At 48.7% G+C, this 14,629-nt stretch overlaps 1 protein-coding gene across 7 annotated transcripts in view; it reads right to left on the bottom strand.

Annotated features, from left to right (window-relative positions):
- ANKRD6 (ankyrin repeat domain 6) overlaps nucleotides 1-13,281 on the bottom strand; it is a 186,334-nt gene extending 173,053 nt beyond the window's left edge. For 4 of the 7 annotated variants that reach the window (XM_056566103.1, XM_056566101.1, XM_056566100.1 and 1 more), the window contains exon 1: nucleotides 13,106-13,279. The gene's annotated coding sequence lies outside the window, so the exon portion shown is untranslated. Of the gene's footprint in view, nucleotides 1-13,105 lie in introns of all 7 variants that reach the window. The other 3 variants (XM_056566105.1, XM_056566106.1, XM_056566104.1) reach the window with 2 other exon arrangements.
- Between the last annotated feature and the right edge of the window lie 1,348 nt (nucleotides 13,282-14,629).

Genomic DNA, 14,629 nt, shown 5'->3' with positions numbered 1-14,629 from the left:
TAGTTATGCAACAGCTGGAGGCGTACTACTTTGGCTGGGGATTGTAGTTATGCAACAGCTGGAGACACACTGGTTTGCTACTTAAGTTTAACAAACTCAGTGTTTCACAACCAGTGTGCCTTCAGCTGTTGCAAAACTACAACTCTCAGCAGTCAATGACAGCCAACGGGCATGCTGGGAGTTGTAGTTATGCAACCAGCAGATGCACCACTACAACTCCCAGCATGCACTTTAGCTGATTGTGCAAGCTGGGAGTTGTAGTTATACAACAGCTGAAGGCACACTTTTCCATAGAAAAAAATGTGCCTCCAGCTGTTGCAAAACTATAAGTCCCAGCATGCCCATAAGGGAATGCTGGGAGTTGTTGTGGTCTGCCTCCTGCTGTTGCATAACTACAGCTCCCAGCATGCCCCTTTTGCATGCTGGGAGCTGTTGCTAAGCAACAGCAGGAGGCTGTCACTCACCTCCTACTGCTGCTGCTCCGGGCACAGGTCAGTCCCTCGCCGCCGCCGTCACTCCTGGGGCCCCATTCCCAACATTGACGCCAGAGATCGGGGTCCCCAGCTCCCGGGGTCTTCTTCCCGCACCCTCTCACGTCCTCCGGAAGAGGGGCGGAGCGGGTTGCGGGAGTGACACCGGCAGCAGGTGCCCTGATTGGTCGGCCGGGAAACCAGCCGACGAATCAGGGCGATCGTGAGGTGGCACCAGTGCCACCTCACCCCTGCTGGCTATGGCTGTTCAGATGGCCCCGATCAGCCAGTAATTCCGGGTCACCGGGTCACTGGAGACCCGGAATCCGCCGCAGATCGCTGGACTGAATTGTCCAGCGATCTGCGGCCATCGCCGACATGGGGGGACATAATGACCCCCGTGGGCGATATGCTGAAATGCCTGCGGAATGATCTCAGCAGGCATCTGGCACCGGCTCCCCTCCAGCTAGCGGCTGGGGCCGGAAATGCGCAGGGCGTATCCATACGCCCTGTGTCCTTAAGGACTTGGAATCGGGGGCGTATGGATACGTCCTGTGTCCTTAAGGGGTTAAACATAAACCCCGCCCTTGGCAAATTGGGTGAGTAAGGGTTAAATCACCTATCCTATGTTTGTTGTTGACATATAAGCAACATGTGTGCCAAGTTTCATGTTAATATCTTTAGCCGTTTGGAAGTTTTTGTGGAACATACACACACACACACACACACGTTGAGTTTTATATATATATAGATTAACCTTTTCTATCCGCATGAGTCATATCTACTGCGTAGATCAGTTTGTAATGATTTTTTTCTTTCAAATGGATTATCCAGTCCTTAGAATAGCCCAAAATTAGATTAGTAGGGACATTGAGCACCACCTCCCTCTATACTGTTTACCAGGCTCTTTACTTTTAGTAGTGGTTGTGACTGCTGTTATAATACATTACAGCTTTGTCCCATTCAAGTAAATAAATACCAGGCCCAGCCACTAAGAAAAGTGCCTGGTAAACACTGAAGGTGCATGTGGCACACAAACAGAGCACCATGGTCCCTTTAAACAAGTGGAGGCACAGGCGGGCGCCAAATTTTCAATGCGCTTATCTGAGGGATCCTTAAAAGGTGGCCTCATCAGCTAGCGGCAGAGTAGCGGATTTAGACAGCCACGATACAGGAGGGTCCACTGTAAGAGGCGAAGACCACTATCCACCAAATCTGATATGCGGGAAGTCTCTTCCGAGTCAGAGGGAGGAACCAAATCAGAGTCCCCAAGCTCCCCAGGGGAGTCCTAGAACAGGGTGAGGTGGACTAGGAGCGAGGGGGCGGAGACCTGTAGCGTACACTTGGTGACCGGTTGCGGTGGCGCCTGGAAGTGGTGGACCTGGAGTGAAAGCGGCAGCTTGAGGGCCCCACATGTCCGGATTCAGGAGACAAATCGGAGGAGAGGCGAGGGCCATAGAGAATGGTGGGAGGGCGGGGGAGGATCAGCTGTTGCTGGGACCGCTCCAAGACGGAAGCCACCTCCTGGGAAACCCTGGCCAAGTCGGAGATTGTCTGAGAAAGGGAGGAAAGCCACTGAGGAGTGGGAGAAGACCTCTCACCATCTGGGGGTTCATCCTGAACGGTAGCCCAGGGCAGACTGGGTTGCAGGGAGGCATAGGGCGGGCAGGTAGGATCAGACGACCCACTTGGCATTTTGGTTTTACAGCTTGAACAGTAGTAATAAGTGACCAGCATAGGGGCCGCCAGCCGAAGAGGGGGGAGGGGGGCCTGAGGTCAGACATGAACAGGCACTAGTAAGTCAGACAACAAGACAAAACAAGGAGCAATCTCACCCAGGATCCTGTGTCCAGTCCCGAAGGTATAGCTGGGCAGCAGGAGATGACCGCAGAGGAGTGCAAGCTGTGAGGAGAAATGACTGCAGCCCGGTCCACAATGGAACAGAAGCAGGGAGGAAGAGCCTTCTGACCCCTGCAGTGCATGTAACCACCTGAGTGGCCACAGCTATGACCCCCAGGGCGCACTGCACCCCCATAGAAGAAGAAGAAGAAGAAGAGGAACAGCCCCCTGCAGCACGCGTTCCCACATGACCGGCTCCTGTCTGCTCCCGGAGCGTGTGCCAACAAGGGATGGCTTAGGGGATAATGGAGGAGGAGCTACCGCAGCGCGCTGCAGGTGCCGCAAGAGGGGGCACTGCAGTATGACACCACCGGAGGGGAGAAGATCCGAGACCACCCTGAGACAGAGCACCTCCAGCCAACGGTCTGGAGGAGCAGCCGGCCACATAAGAAAGTGAAGGGAAGCGCATGGGGGTGGGTGAGAAACTCCAGCACAGATATTAACTCTGGCTTCCCAGACAATAATGCCGCCAAGTGAAAAAGGACACTCACAGGTCCAGGGGAGGGGAGGAAGGGGGAAGCCATACTCACCACATGGACATTCTAACCTATGGTAGTCTTCGACCAGCTAGGGGTCATCTGCCTTAAGCCAGCCTGGCAAATGGGGGACCCAGACCCTGGGTACACCACCAGATGCTGGTTGATGGCGAGGAGGGGTTAACGGTCCATCCTATCCTGCAATGCACCGTGCCCCTAGCTCGCATGAAGGGGGAACAGGCAGCGCTGTGCTCCTGTCACCCCATGCTAGAAAAAACAAAAAAAGGAGAGAAAATCTAACTAGACACTGATACTAGAAAAAAAAATAGAGAAATAAGACCAGGTCTGGAGAGCGGGTATATCCTGCTGGGAGGAGCCAACCTTCTTTTGTTTTTTGCCTAGTGTCAGCCTCCTAGTGGCAAGCAGCATACACCCATGGTTCTGTGTCACCCCACAAATAATTTTTTTTTCCGCCACAGATTATGTTATAAAATAAATGATTTCATTAAAAAGTACAGTTGGTGACGCAAAAACAAAAGCCCTCATATTGGTCTGTAGGTGCAAAATTGAAAGGGTTATGATTTTTAGAAGGGGAGGAGGAAAAAACGAAAGTGCAAAAATGAAAATTGGCCTCGTACTTAACCTGTTAAGGACATAGGACGTTCTCTAACGTCCTCACTACCTGGGCTTTAATGCCCAAGGACGTTAGAGAACGTCCTGTTGTATTTCCGGTCTCTGCCGCGCGCCGGGCAGAGATCGGAACTGGATGCCTGCTGAAATCCTTCAGCAGGCATCCAGGGCAAACGCCGAGGGGGGCCATGTAGGCCCCCCATGTCGGCGATCGCCGCAAATCGCAAGGGAAATCGCCCTTGCGATCTGCGGCGATACCAGGCTGATCGGGTCTCTGGGACCCGACCGCCCGGTAATTTCGCATGATCCCGGCTGTCACAGACAGCCAGGACCATGCTGAAGTATCGGAGCGAGGTGGCAAACCTGCCACCTCCTCCGATCCCCTGCGATCCGTCGGTTAGTTAACCGACCAATCGCAGGAGGGGGGGCGGTTACTTCCTCCCGTCCTGCCCGGCCCCTGAAAGTCCGGAGAGGACGGGAGGAAGACCGGAGGACGAGGCGGGGGACGGGGGAGTGCAGGGGACCGGCCCCGGTACTTACCTCGTCCCTGAAGACCCGGATCCCGGCGAGGAAGATGGCGGCGGCGGCGACAGGTGAGTAGATCTTCAGCCGCGGTCGGGCCCTTTACAGCAATGCACGTCGCCGTAAAGCGACATGCATTGCTGTAATGGGACCGTGTATACTACAACTCCCAGCATGCCCAGACAGCCCTTGGCGTCTGGGCATGCTGGGAGTTGCAGTTTTGCAACATCTGGAGGTCCACAGTTTGGAGACCACTGTGCCCTTCCAGATGTTGCAAAAGTACACATCCTCAGCATGCCCTTACTGTCCAGGCATGCTGGGAGTTGTAGTTCTGTAACATCTGACCCTTCAGATGTTGCAGAACTACAACTCCCAGCATGCCTGGACAGTTTTGGCATACTGGGAGTTCTAGTTTTGCAACATCTGGAAGGGCACAGATTGGGAACCACTGTATTAGTGGTCTGCAAACTGTAGTCCTCCAGATGTTGCAAAACTACAACTCCCAGCATGCTGGGAGTTGTAGTTCGGCAACATCTGGCTCTAAAGATGTTGCCGAACTACTACTCCCAGCATTCCTGAGAATGTTTGGGAGTTGTGGTTTTGCAACAACTGGAGGCACACTGGTTGGGAAACATTGTCTGTTTCCTAACTCAGTGTTTCCCAACCGTGTGCCTCCAGCTGTTGCAAAACTATAACTACCAGCATGCACTGATAAACTGTGCATGCTGGGAGTTGTAGTTTTGTAACAGCTGGAGGTCCCCCCCTTGTGAATGTACAGGGTACATTCACATGGGCAGGGGGCTTACAGTGAGTATCAGGCTGCAAGTTTGCGATGCAGCTAATTTTGCGCGGCAGCTCAAACTCGCAGCGGGAACTCGCTGTAATCCCCTGCCCGTGTGACTGTACCCTAAAAACACTACACTACACTAACACAAAATAAAATAAAAGTAAAAGACACTACATATACACATACCCCTACACAGCCCCCCCCCCCCTCCCAATAAAAATGAAAAACGTCCGGTACGCCACTGTTTCCAAAATGGAGCCTCCAGCTGTTGCAAAACAACAACTCCCAGTATTGCTGGACAGCCGTTGACTGTCCAGGCATGCTGGGAGTTTTGCAACAGCTGGAGGCACCCTGTTTGGGAATCATTGGCATAGAATACCCCTATGTCCACCCCTATGCAAATCCCTAATTTAGGCCTCAAATGCGCATGGCGCTCTCTCACTTTGGAGCCCTGTCGTATTTCAAGGCAACAGTTTAGGGTCACATATGGGGTATCGCCGTACTCGGGAGAAATTGCCTAACAAATTTTGGGGGGATTTTTCTCCTTTAACCCCTTATGAAAAGGTGAAGTTGGGGTCTACAACAGCGTGTTATTGTAAAAAAATAAATTTTTTACACTAACGCTGGTGTTGCCCTTTACTTTTCATTTTGACAAGAGGTAAAAGGGAAAAACGCCCCCCAAAATTTGTAATGCAATTTCTCCCGACTACGGAGATACCCCATATGTGGGCGCAAACTTCTCTGGGGGCGCACAACAAGGCCCAGAAGGGAGAGTGCGCCATGTACATTTGAGGTGATTTGCACAGGGGTGGCTGATTGTTACAGCGGTTTTGACAAACGCAAAAAAAAAAAAACCCCACATGTGACCCCATTTCGGAAACTACACCCCTCACGGAATATAATGAGGGGTGCAGTGAGAATTTACCCCCCACTGGTGTCTGACAGATCTTTGGAAGAGTGGGCTGTGCAAATTAAAAATTTTGTACAGCCCACTGTTCCAAAGTTCTGACAGACACCAGTGGGGGGGTAAATGCTCACTGTACACCTTGTTACGTTCCTCAAGGGGTCTAGTTTCCAAAATGGTATGCCATGTGGGGGTTATTTTGCTGTCCTGGCACCATAGGGGCTTCCTAAATGCGACATGCGCCCCGAGCAAAATTTGCTCTCCAAAAGCCAAATATGACTCCTTCTCTTCTGAGCATTGTAGTTCGCCCGTAGTGCACTTCAGGTCCACTTATGGGGTACCTTCATACTCAGAAGAGATGGGGTTACAAATTTTGGGGGGTATTTTCTGCTATTAACCCTTGAAAAAATGTGAAATTTGGGGGGAAACACATTTTAGTGAAAAAAAAAATATATTTTTTTACATATGCAAAAGTCGTGAAACCCCTGTGGGGTATTAAGGCTCACTTTATTCCTTGTTACGTTCCTCAAGGGGTCTAGTTTCCAAAATGGTATGCCATGTGGGGGTTATTTTGCTGTCCTGGCACCATAGGGGCTTCCTAAATGCGACATGCCCCCCGACCAAAATTTGCTCTCCAAAAGCCAAATATGACTCCTTCTCTTGTGAGCATTGTAGTTTGCCCGTAGTGCACTTCAGGTCCACGTATGGGGTACCTCCATACTCAGAAGAGATGGGGTTACAAATTTTGGGGGGTATTTTCTGCTTTTAACCCTTGCAAAAATTTGAAATTTGGGGGGAAACACACATATTAGTGAAAAAATTTATTTTTTTTTTTTACATATGCAAAAGTCGTGAAACACCTGTGCGGTATTAAGGTTCACTTTACCCCTTGTTACGTTTCCCAAGGGGTCTAGTTTCCAAAATGGTATGCCATGTGGGGATTTTTTGCTGTTCTGGTACCATAGGGGCTTCCTAAATGCAACATGCCCCCCAAAAACCATTTCAGAAAAACGTACTCTCCAAAATTCCCTTGTCGCTCCTTCGCTTCTGAGCCCTCTACTGCGCCCGCCGAACACTTTACATAGACATATGAGGTATGTGCTTACTCGAGAGAAATTGGGCTACAAATATAAGTATAAATTTTCTCTTTTTACCCCTTGTAAAAATTCAAAAATTGGGTCTACAAGAACATGCGAGTGTAAAAAATGAAGATGGTGAATTTTCTCCTTCACTTTGCTGCTATTCCTGTGAAACACCTAAAGGGTTAAAATGCTGTCTGAATGTCATTTTGAATACTTTGGGGGGTGCAGTTTTTATAATGGGGTCATTTGTGGGGTATTTCTAATATGAAGACCCTTCAAATCCACTTCAAACCTGAACTGGTCCCTGAAAAATAGTGAGTTTGAAAATTTTGTGAAAAATTGGAAAATTGCTGCTGAACTTTGAAGCCCTCTGGTGTCTTCCAAAAGTAAAAACTCATTAATTTTATGATGCAAACATAAAGTAGACATATTGTATTTGTGAATAAAATTTTTTTTTATTTGGAATATCCATTTTCCTTACAAGCAGAGAGCTTCAAAGTTCGAAAAATGCAAAATTTTCAATTTTTTCAGCAAATTTTGAAATTTTTCACTATGAAACGATGCAAGTATCGACAAAATTTTACCAATAACATAAAGTAGAATATGTCACGAAAAAACAATCTCGGAATCAGAATGATAGGTAAAAGCATTCCAGAGTTATTAATGTTTAAAGTGACAGTGGTCAGATGTTCAAAAAACGCTCCGGTCCTAAGGTGTAAAATGGCCTGGTCCTTAAGGGGTTAAAGGGGTATTCCGCCCCTAGACATCTTATCCCCTATCCAAAGGATAGGGGATAAGATGTCAGATCGCCGCGGTCCCGCTGCTGGGGACCCCTGGGATCCCCGCTGAGGCACCGCGCTATCATTACTGCGCAGAGCGAGTTCGCTCTGCACGTAATGATGGGCAGTACAGGAGCATCGTTACGTCACGGCTCCGCCCCTCGTGACGTCACGGTCCGCCCCTTTCAATACAAGTCTATGGGAGGGGGCGTGGCGGTCATCACGCCCCCTCCCATAGACTTGCATTAAGGGGACGGGCCGTGATGTCACGAGGGGCGGAGCCATGACGTCACGCTGCTCCGTCCCCTGTATCGCCCGTCATTACACACAGAGCGAACTCGCTCTGTGCTGTAATGATAGCGCAATGCCGCAGCGGGGATCCCGGGGGTCCCCAGCAGCGGGACCGCGGCAATCTGACATCTTATCCCCTATCCTTTGGATAGGGGATAAGATGTCTAGGGGCGGAGTACCCCTTTAAGCTCAAAATGGGCTTCGTCCTTAAGGGGTTAATCTGTATGTAATCCAGTTGTGTGAACATAGCCTAACATTCCCAGTGAACATCAGTACCACTTTTGTGTATATGTAATTTTCAATCAGTTTTTATACATTTTCTTTTTTTGGCATGTGATGTAAACAAAAGGAGCCATTTGGACTTTTTTTTTTTTCATGTTTATGCTGTTCATCATACAGGATCTATAATATTATTATATTTTAATAGTTCTGGCATTTACGAACATGTCAATACTAAATATGTTTATCAATAGTTTTGGTTCTCATTTACATATACATATATATAAAATTTTATTTTATTTATTTATTTTTTATTTTTTGCAAAATGGGAAAAAGGTCACTGCAGCATCATCACCTTCTACTTTCAAAACTATCAAAAGCTGCTGTTAGGCTAAAAACACTTAATACTGTTTCTTTTCTTGTCACAACTGATCACCACCCAGATCTGTTTACAGGGTTTGAGGACACCATTTATACACCAAGTTATTATGTGTAAACCATACAATAGACTTCAGCAGCATTACAAAACAGCCATGCACCAGCTCTGCTTGTCAGGCAAGAATCGGGAGAGGCCATGAGCAAGTTCAGTCTCAGATCGCTTCAATACAGGAATTAAAGGGGTATTCCAGGAAAAAACTTTTTTTTTATATATCAACTGGCTCCAGAAAGTTAAACAGATTTGTAAATTACTTCTATTAAAAAAATCTTAATCCTTTCAGTACATATGAGCTTCTGAAGTTAAGGTTGTTCTTTTCTGTCTAAGTGCTCTCTGATGACACGTGTCTCAGGAAACACCCAGTTTAGAAGAGGTTTGCTATGGGGATTTGCTTCTAAACTGGGCGGTTCCCGAGACACGTGTCATCAGAGAGAACTTAGACAGAAATGAACTACCTTAACTTCAGAAGCTCATAAGTACTGAAAGGATTAAGATTTTTTAATAGAAGTAATTTACAAATCTGTTTAACTTTCTGGAGCCAGTTGATATATAAAAAATAAGTTTTTTCCTGGATAACCCCATTAATAACTCATGGAGGACATTCTCCCATTGAGGTACCCAACCAAGAAACTATAGTTAGCTCATACAAAAGAGCCAAAACCATCTTACCGAATATAATCTGACATGTTACAAAAGAGAGATGATACAAATAAAATGGATATTCTTGTTACAACAGCACATATATCTGGAATTTTAAAGGGGTATTGTGCCAGGACTGTAAAATAAACTACAGCACTGTGAACATACTGTACTACTGTGGATGACTGAGCCCGATCCCTGAGGCTGCAGTGTGTTCAGACATCATCAGGAGAGAAGAGATAGTGCTTCATCAGGAGAAGTAAACACAAGTGCTGGAGGGGGGCAGGTGAGTATGCTGCAATTTGTTATTTTACACCCCCTGCAAGCAGTGATGGTTTTTAAAAACAATTGTAGAGCCCCTGTAAGTACTGCTCTCTTTAGCAGTCATGACAGCAGATTCATAATATTCCCCACCACACTTATTATTTACAGTTAAGCATCATAGCTTAAAGGCCCACTATCTACTGTAGTTATTTAGTAAATTTACTAAGAAATGTAAAAACAAAAGAAAAAATATCAATTTCTATCACCTATCTGCACCCTTAATGGTGATCTCTTCTCCCTACTCCTTGTCCCGGTCCTGGACTGGTGCCACTACCCTGGCACTTCTTTTTCTAACTGGACTGGTAGCACTACCCTGGCACTTCCTATCCTAGCTGGGCTGGTGGCACTGCTCTGGCACTTCCTATCCTTGATGAGCTGGTGGCACTACCCTGGCACTTCCTATCCTAGCTGGGCTGGTGGCACTGCCCTAGCACTTCCTATCCTTGATGAGCTGGTGACACTGGTCTAGCACGTCCTATCCTTGATGGGCTGGTGGCACTGGTCTAGCACTTCCTATCCTAACTGGGCTGGTGGCACTGCCCTGGCACTTCCTATCCTAGCTGGGCTGGTGGCACTGCCCTGACACTTCCTATCCTAGCTGGGCTGGTGGCACTGCCCTGGCACTTCCTATCCTTGATGGGCTGGTGGCACTACCCTGGCACTTCCTATCCTAGCTGGGCTGGTGGCACTGCCCTAGCACTTCCTATCCTTGATGAGCTGGTGACACTGGTCTAGCACGTCCTATCCTTGATGGGCTGGTGGCACTGGTCTAGCACTTCCTATCCTAACTGGGCTGGTGGCACTGCCCTGGCACTTCCTATCCTAGCTGGGCTGGTGGCACTGCCCTGGCACTTCCTATCCTTGATGGGCTGGTGGCACTGCCCTGGCACTTCCTATCCTAGCTGGGCTAGTGGCACTACCCTGGCACTTCCTATCCTAGCTGGGCTGGTGGCACTGCCCTGGCACTTCCTATCCTTGATGAGCTGGTGACACTGGTCTAGCACGTCCTATCCTTGATGGGCTGGTGGCACTGGTCTAGCACGTCCTATCCTTGATGGGCTGGTGGCACTGGTCTAGCACGTCCTATCCTTGATGGGCTGGTGGCACTGCCCTGGCACTTCCTATCCTTGATGGGCTGGTGACACTGGTCTAGCACGTCCTTTCCTTGATGGGCTGGTGGCACTGGTCTAGCACGTCCTATCCTTGATGGGCTGGTGGCACTGGTCTAGCACGTCCTATCCTTGATGGGCTGGTGGCACTGGTCTAGCACTTCCTATCCTAGCTGGGCTGGTGGCAATGCCCAGGCACTTCCTATCCTTGATGGGCTGGTGGCACTGCCCTGACACTTTATATCCTAGCTTGGCTGGGGAAGTGCCCTGACAATTTTGTATCTTATCTGGACTGGCAGCACTGCCCTGACACTTTTTACCCAAGTTGGGCTGGTGGTACTATCCTGGCACCTCTTAACCCTGCTGAGCTGATGGCACTGCACTGGTACTTCATATCCTAGCTGGGCTAGTGGCACTGCTCTGGCACTTTTTAGCCTATCTGTGCTGGTGGCAGTGCCCTGGCACTTCATATGCTATCTGGGCTGGTGGCTTGGGTACCAGTATCAGAAAGTGCTTGTTTACATCTTTAGCACTGAGGTTGAGGGGTGGGGGGCTACAGACTCTCCATCCCTTTTTGAAGTTTTTCCGCATATTCTAGGACATTATACCAGGATTCATGTGATATCAACAAAAATGTAAAGTCTGCTTTAGCTTAGACAAAGAAATTCTTGGTCCTCGGTTGTTATCTGCAGTATCTGTGGATATATCTGTAAGCGCTAGTTAGGCCACGCCATGTGCCAGTCCTGCCCAGCAATAGCTGATTCATAGGAATCAATAGAATAAAAAGTGACAAATCTAACAGGCTCATTGACTCCCAGGTCCTATGAGTAGAATTACCATGGATCAGTAAGAATACTATTATTGTTATAGCTCCATAGAGATCATTGCAGCGCACTCAGATACTATCTAACGCATCACCAAATACACATCCTCATCTATGCCTACATGAACAACTACCCTGTCAAGATTAGCATTGAGCAGCATAGGCCATATTCGAATTCGCGATATTTCGCAAATATATGGACGAATATTCATCATATATTCGCAAAATTTGCTGCCTTTTTTTTTTTAATATGCGCCATAAAATTCGCATGTGCATTCACCATAAAATTCGCATGCGCAAAAAACGCATGATTAAAGAGCTAAAAGAAGGGAGGGATCAATATGCGGGAAAATTCGCATATACAAATTTTTGGGCGCCCGCCAGTCTGACACAATAACTAGTATTGGAGCCTTGTTTACACCACAAGCTGGAAGCAGGGAGGGATGATCACTGTGATGTGTACTGTGTACTGTGAAAAAAAAAAAGCAAATATTCGTAATTGTGAATATTTAGCCCTATATTTGCAATATTCGCGATAAATATTTGCAACAAAGATGTAGCAGAGCCAAGAGCAGGCAGCAGGCTTTCCTGCAGACCCATGTAAATCCATAGACAACATATTGAGCTATCACATGGAGTTGTGCCAATGAAAAACTTGGCACAGCTACATCTACATCTACATCAGTGTTTTCCAACCAGGGTGCCTCCAGCTGTTGCAAAACTACAACTCCAACCATGCCCAGACAGCCTTCGGCTGTCTGGGCATGCTGGGAGTCGTAGTTTTGCAACAGCTGGAGGCACCCTGGTTGGGAAGCTCAGATCTACACTATGCTCATCCATACTATCTCTACAGCACGTCATAGTATGGTGGGAGTCGTAGTTTTGCAACAGCTGGAGGCACCCTGGTTGGGAAGCTCAGATCTACATCATAGTATGGTGGGAGTCGTAGTTTTGCCACAGCTGGAGGCACCCTGGTTGGGAAGCTCAGATCTACACTATGCTCATCCATACTATCTCTACAGCACATCATAGTATGGTGGGAGTCCTAGTTTTGCAACAGCTGGAGGCACCCTGGTTGGGAAGCTCAGATCTACACTATGCTCATCCATACTATCTCTACAGCACATCATAGTATGGTGGGAGTCCTAGTTTTGCAACAGCTGGAGGCACCCTGGTTGGGAAGCTCAGATCTACACTATGCTCATCCATACTATCTCCACAGCACGTCATAGTATGGTGGGAGTCGTAGTTTTGCCACAGCTGGAGGCACCCTGGTTGGGAAGCTCAGATCTACACTATGCTCATCCATACTATCTCTACAGCACGTCATAGTATGCTGGGAGTCGTAGTTTAACAACAGCTGGAGGCACCCTGGTTGGGAAGCTCAGATGAAACACTATGCTCATCCATAGTATCTCTACAGCACGTCATAGTATGGTCCATGAATGATTTACTACAGACTCCCCACCCACAGGCAATGGTATGCCCAGGATGTACGCTGGCATCTCCCACATGATGGAGTGAGGCTCTACATGGCACACACTACCTGTTGACGCCCAGGTCAGCCTCGCCAGGCTCTCTTGTATTGCACAAGCTGGCAGAGGAAATAACAAGCAGGCACGACTTGGTGCCAGGCTGGAAAAGTAAGGCATATTGCACAACCGGCCTCTCTACACGTCGTCTCTCACAGAATAACAGAACACAATGGTGCCTACCTGTTGCCTGTGGCTGACTGCAGACTGTTCTTACTAGAAGGAGCAGGGTGTCTCGGGAAGCAGGCTCCTGAGTATCTTGCTGGGTATAAAGACGGAGCCGCACACAAACCGCAGCCCTTCTCTCTGTGAGAACCTTGCTCTGCTCTCTGGTGCAGCCTGCGCCTCACCAGGTACTCCAATGTTTTCATCACACAGCGGAGCTCTGTTCTCTGGCTGGAGTATTAGCGACACCTGCTGGACGAATAGTGAATGGCGGGTCTAAGGGGCACATTCTTCATAAATGCTCTAATCCAGTGCTTTTTAACCAGCGTGTCTCCAGCTGTTGCAAATCTACAACTCCCAGCATGTCTGGACAGCCTTTGCCACAGCTGGAAAACACTGCTCGTTCACACGGCAGTCTGCCTCCATTAATAAATGCCGTTATCTATCTGTTTGATAATTTTCAAATGGGGTTCAAGCGGCTGTAAAATAATCCCATTGATGTCAATGGGATTTTTTTTAACAATCCTTTATCACACATATGCACATGTTTGCTTCCTGTTCCGTTTTTTTAAAGGAGGGGGGAGACGTTGCATGCAGTAGTTTTTTCTCCCGTCAAAAATAACGGAATAGAAACGGATATTATAAAGTTGACATTGAAGTCTATGGCAAACGGATGAACCTTTAACCCCTTAAGGACCCATGACGTATGCAGACGTCATCACACCCTCGGTCTTAAGGACCCATGACGTATGCAGACGTCATGGTCTTTTCCTGGTCTCCGCCGCTCACACGGCGGAGATCGGAAGCGGATCCCTGCTGAAATCCTTCAGCAGGGATCCAGGGCAAACGCCGAGGCGGGCCATGTGGAAATCACCCTTGCGATCTGCGGCGATACCGGGCTGATCGGGTCTCTGGGACCCGACCGCCCGGTAATTTTTGCATGATCCCGGCTGCCAGGACCATGCTAAAGTATAGGAGCGAGGTGGCAAGCCTGCCACCTCCTCCGATCCCCTGCGATTGTTCGGTTAGTTAACCGACCAATCGCAGGGGGGGGGGGGGGGGCGGTTACTCCCTCCCGCCCTGCCCGGCCCCTGGAAGTCCGGAGAGGACAGGAGGAAGACCGGAGGACGCGGCGGGGGACGGGGGAGTGCTGGGGACCGGCCCTGGTACTTACCTCAACCCTGAAGACCCGGATCCCGGCGATGAAGACGGCGGCGGCGACAGGTGAGTGGATCTTCAGCTGCGGTCGGGCCCTTTAGAGCAATGCACGTCGCCGTAAAGCGACATGCATTGCTGTAATGGGACCCTGTATACTACAACTCCCAGCATGCCCAGATAGCCCTTGGCATCTGGGCATGCTGGGAGTTGCAGTTTTGCAACATCTGGAGGTCCGTAGTTTTGGGACCACTGTGCCCTTCCAGATGTTGCAAAACTAGACATCCTCAGCATGCCCTTACTGTCCAGGCATGCTGAGAGTTGTAGTTCTGTAACATCTGGCCCTTCAGATGTTGCAGAACTACAACTCCCAGCATGCCTGGACAG

Source organism: Hyla sarda, chromosome 3, assembly GCF_029499605.1.
Source record: "Hyla sarda isolate aHylSar1 chromosome 3, aHylSar1.hap1, whole genome shotgun sequence".
Classification (NCBI taxonomy): domain Eukaryota; kingdom Metazoa; phylum Chordata; class Amphibia; order Anura; family Hylidae; genus Hyla; species Hyla sarda.
The sequence above is the reverse complement of the archived record's forward strand: the minus strand, read 5'-3'. Positions and strand labels throughout refer to the sequence as shown.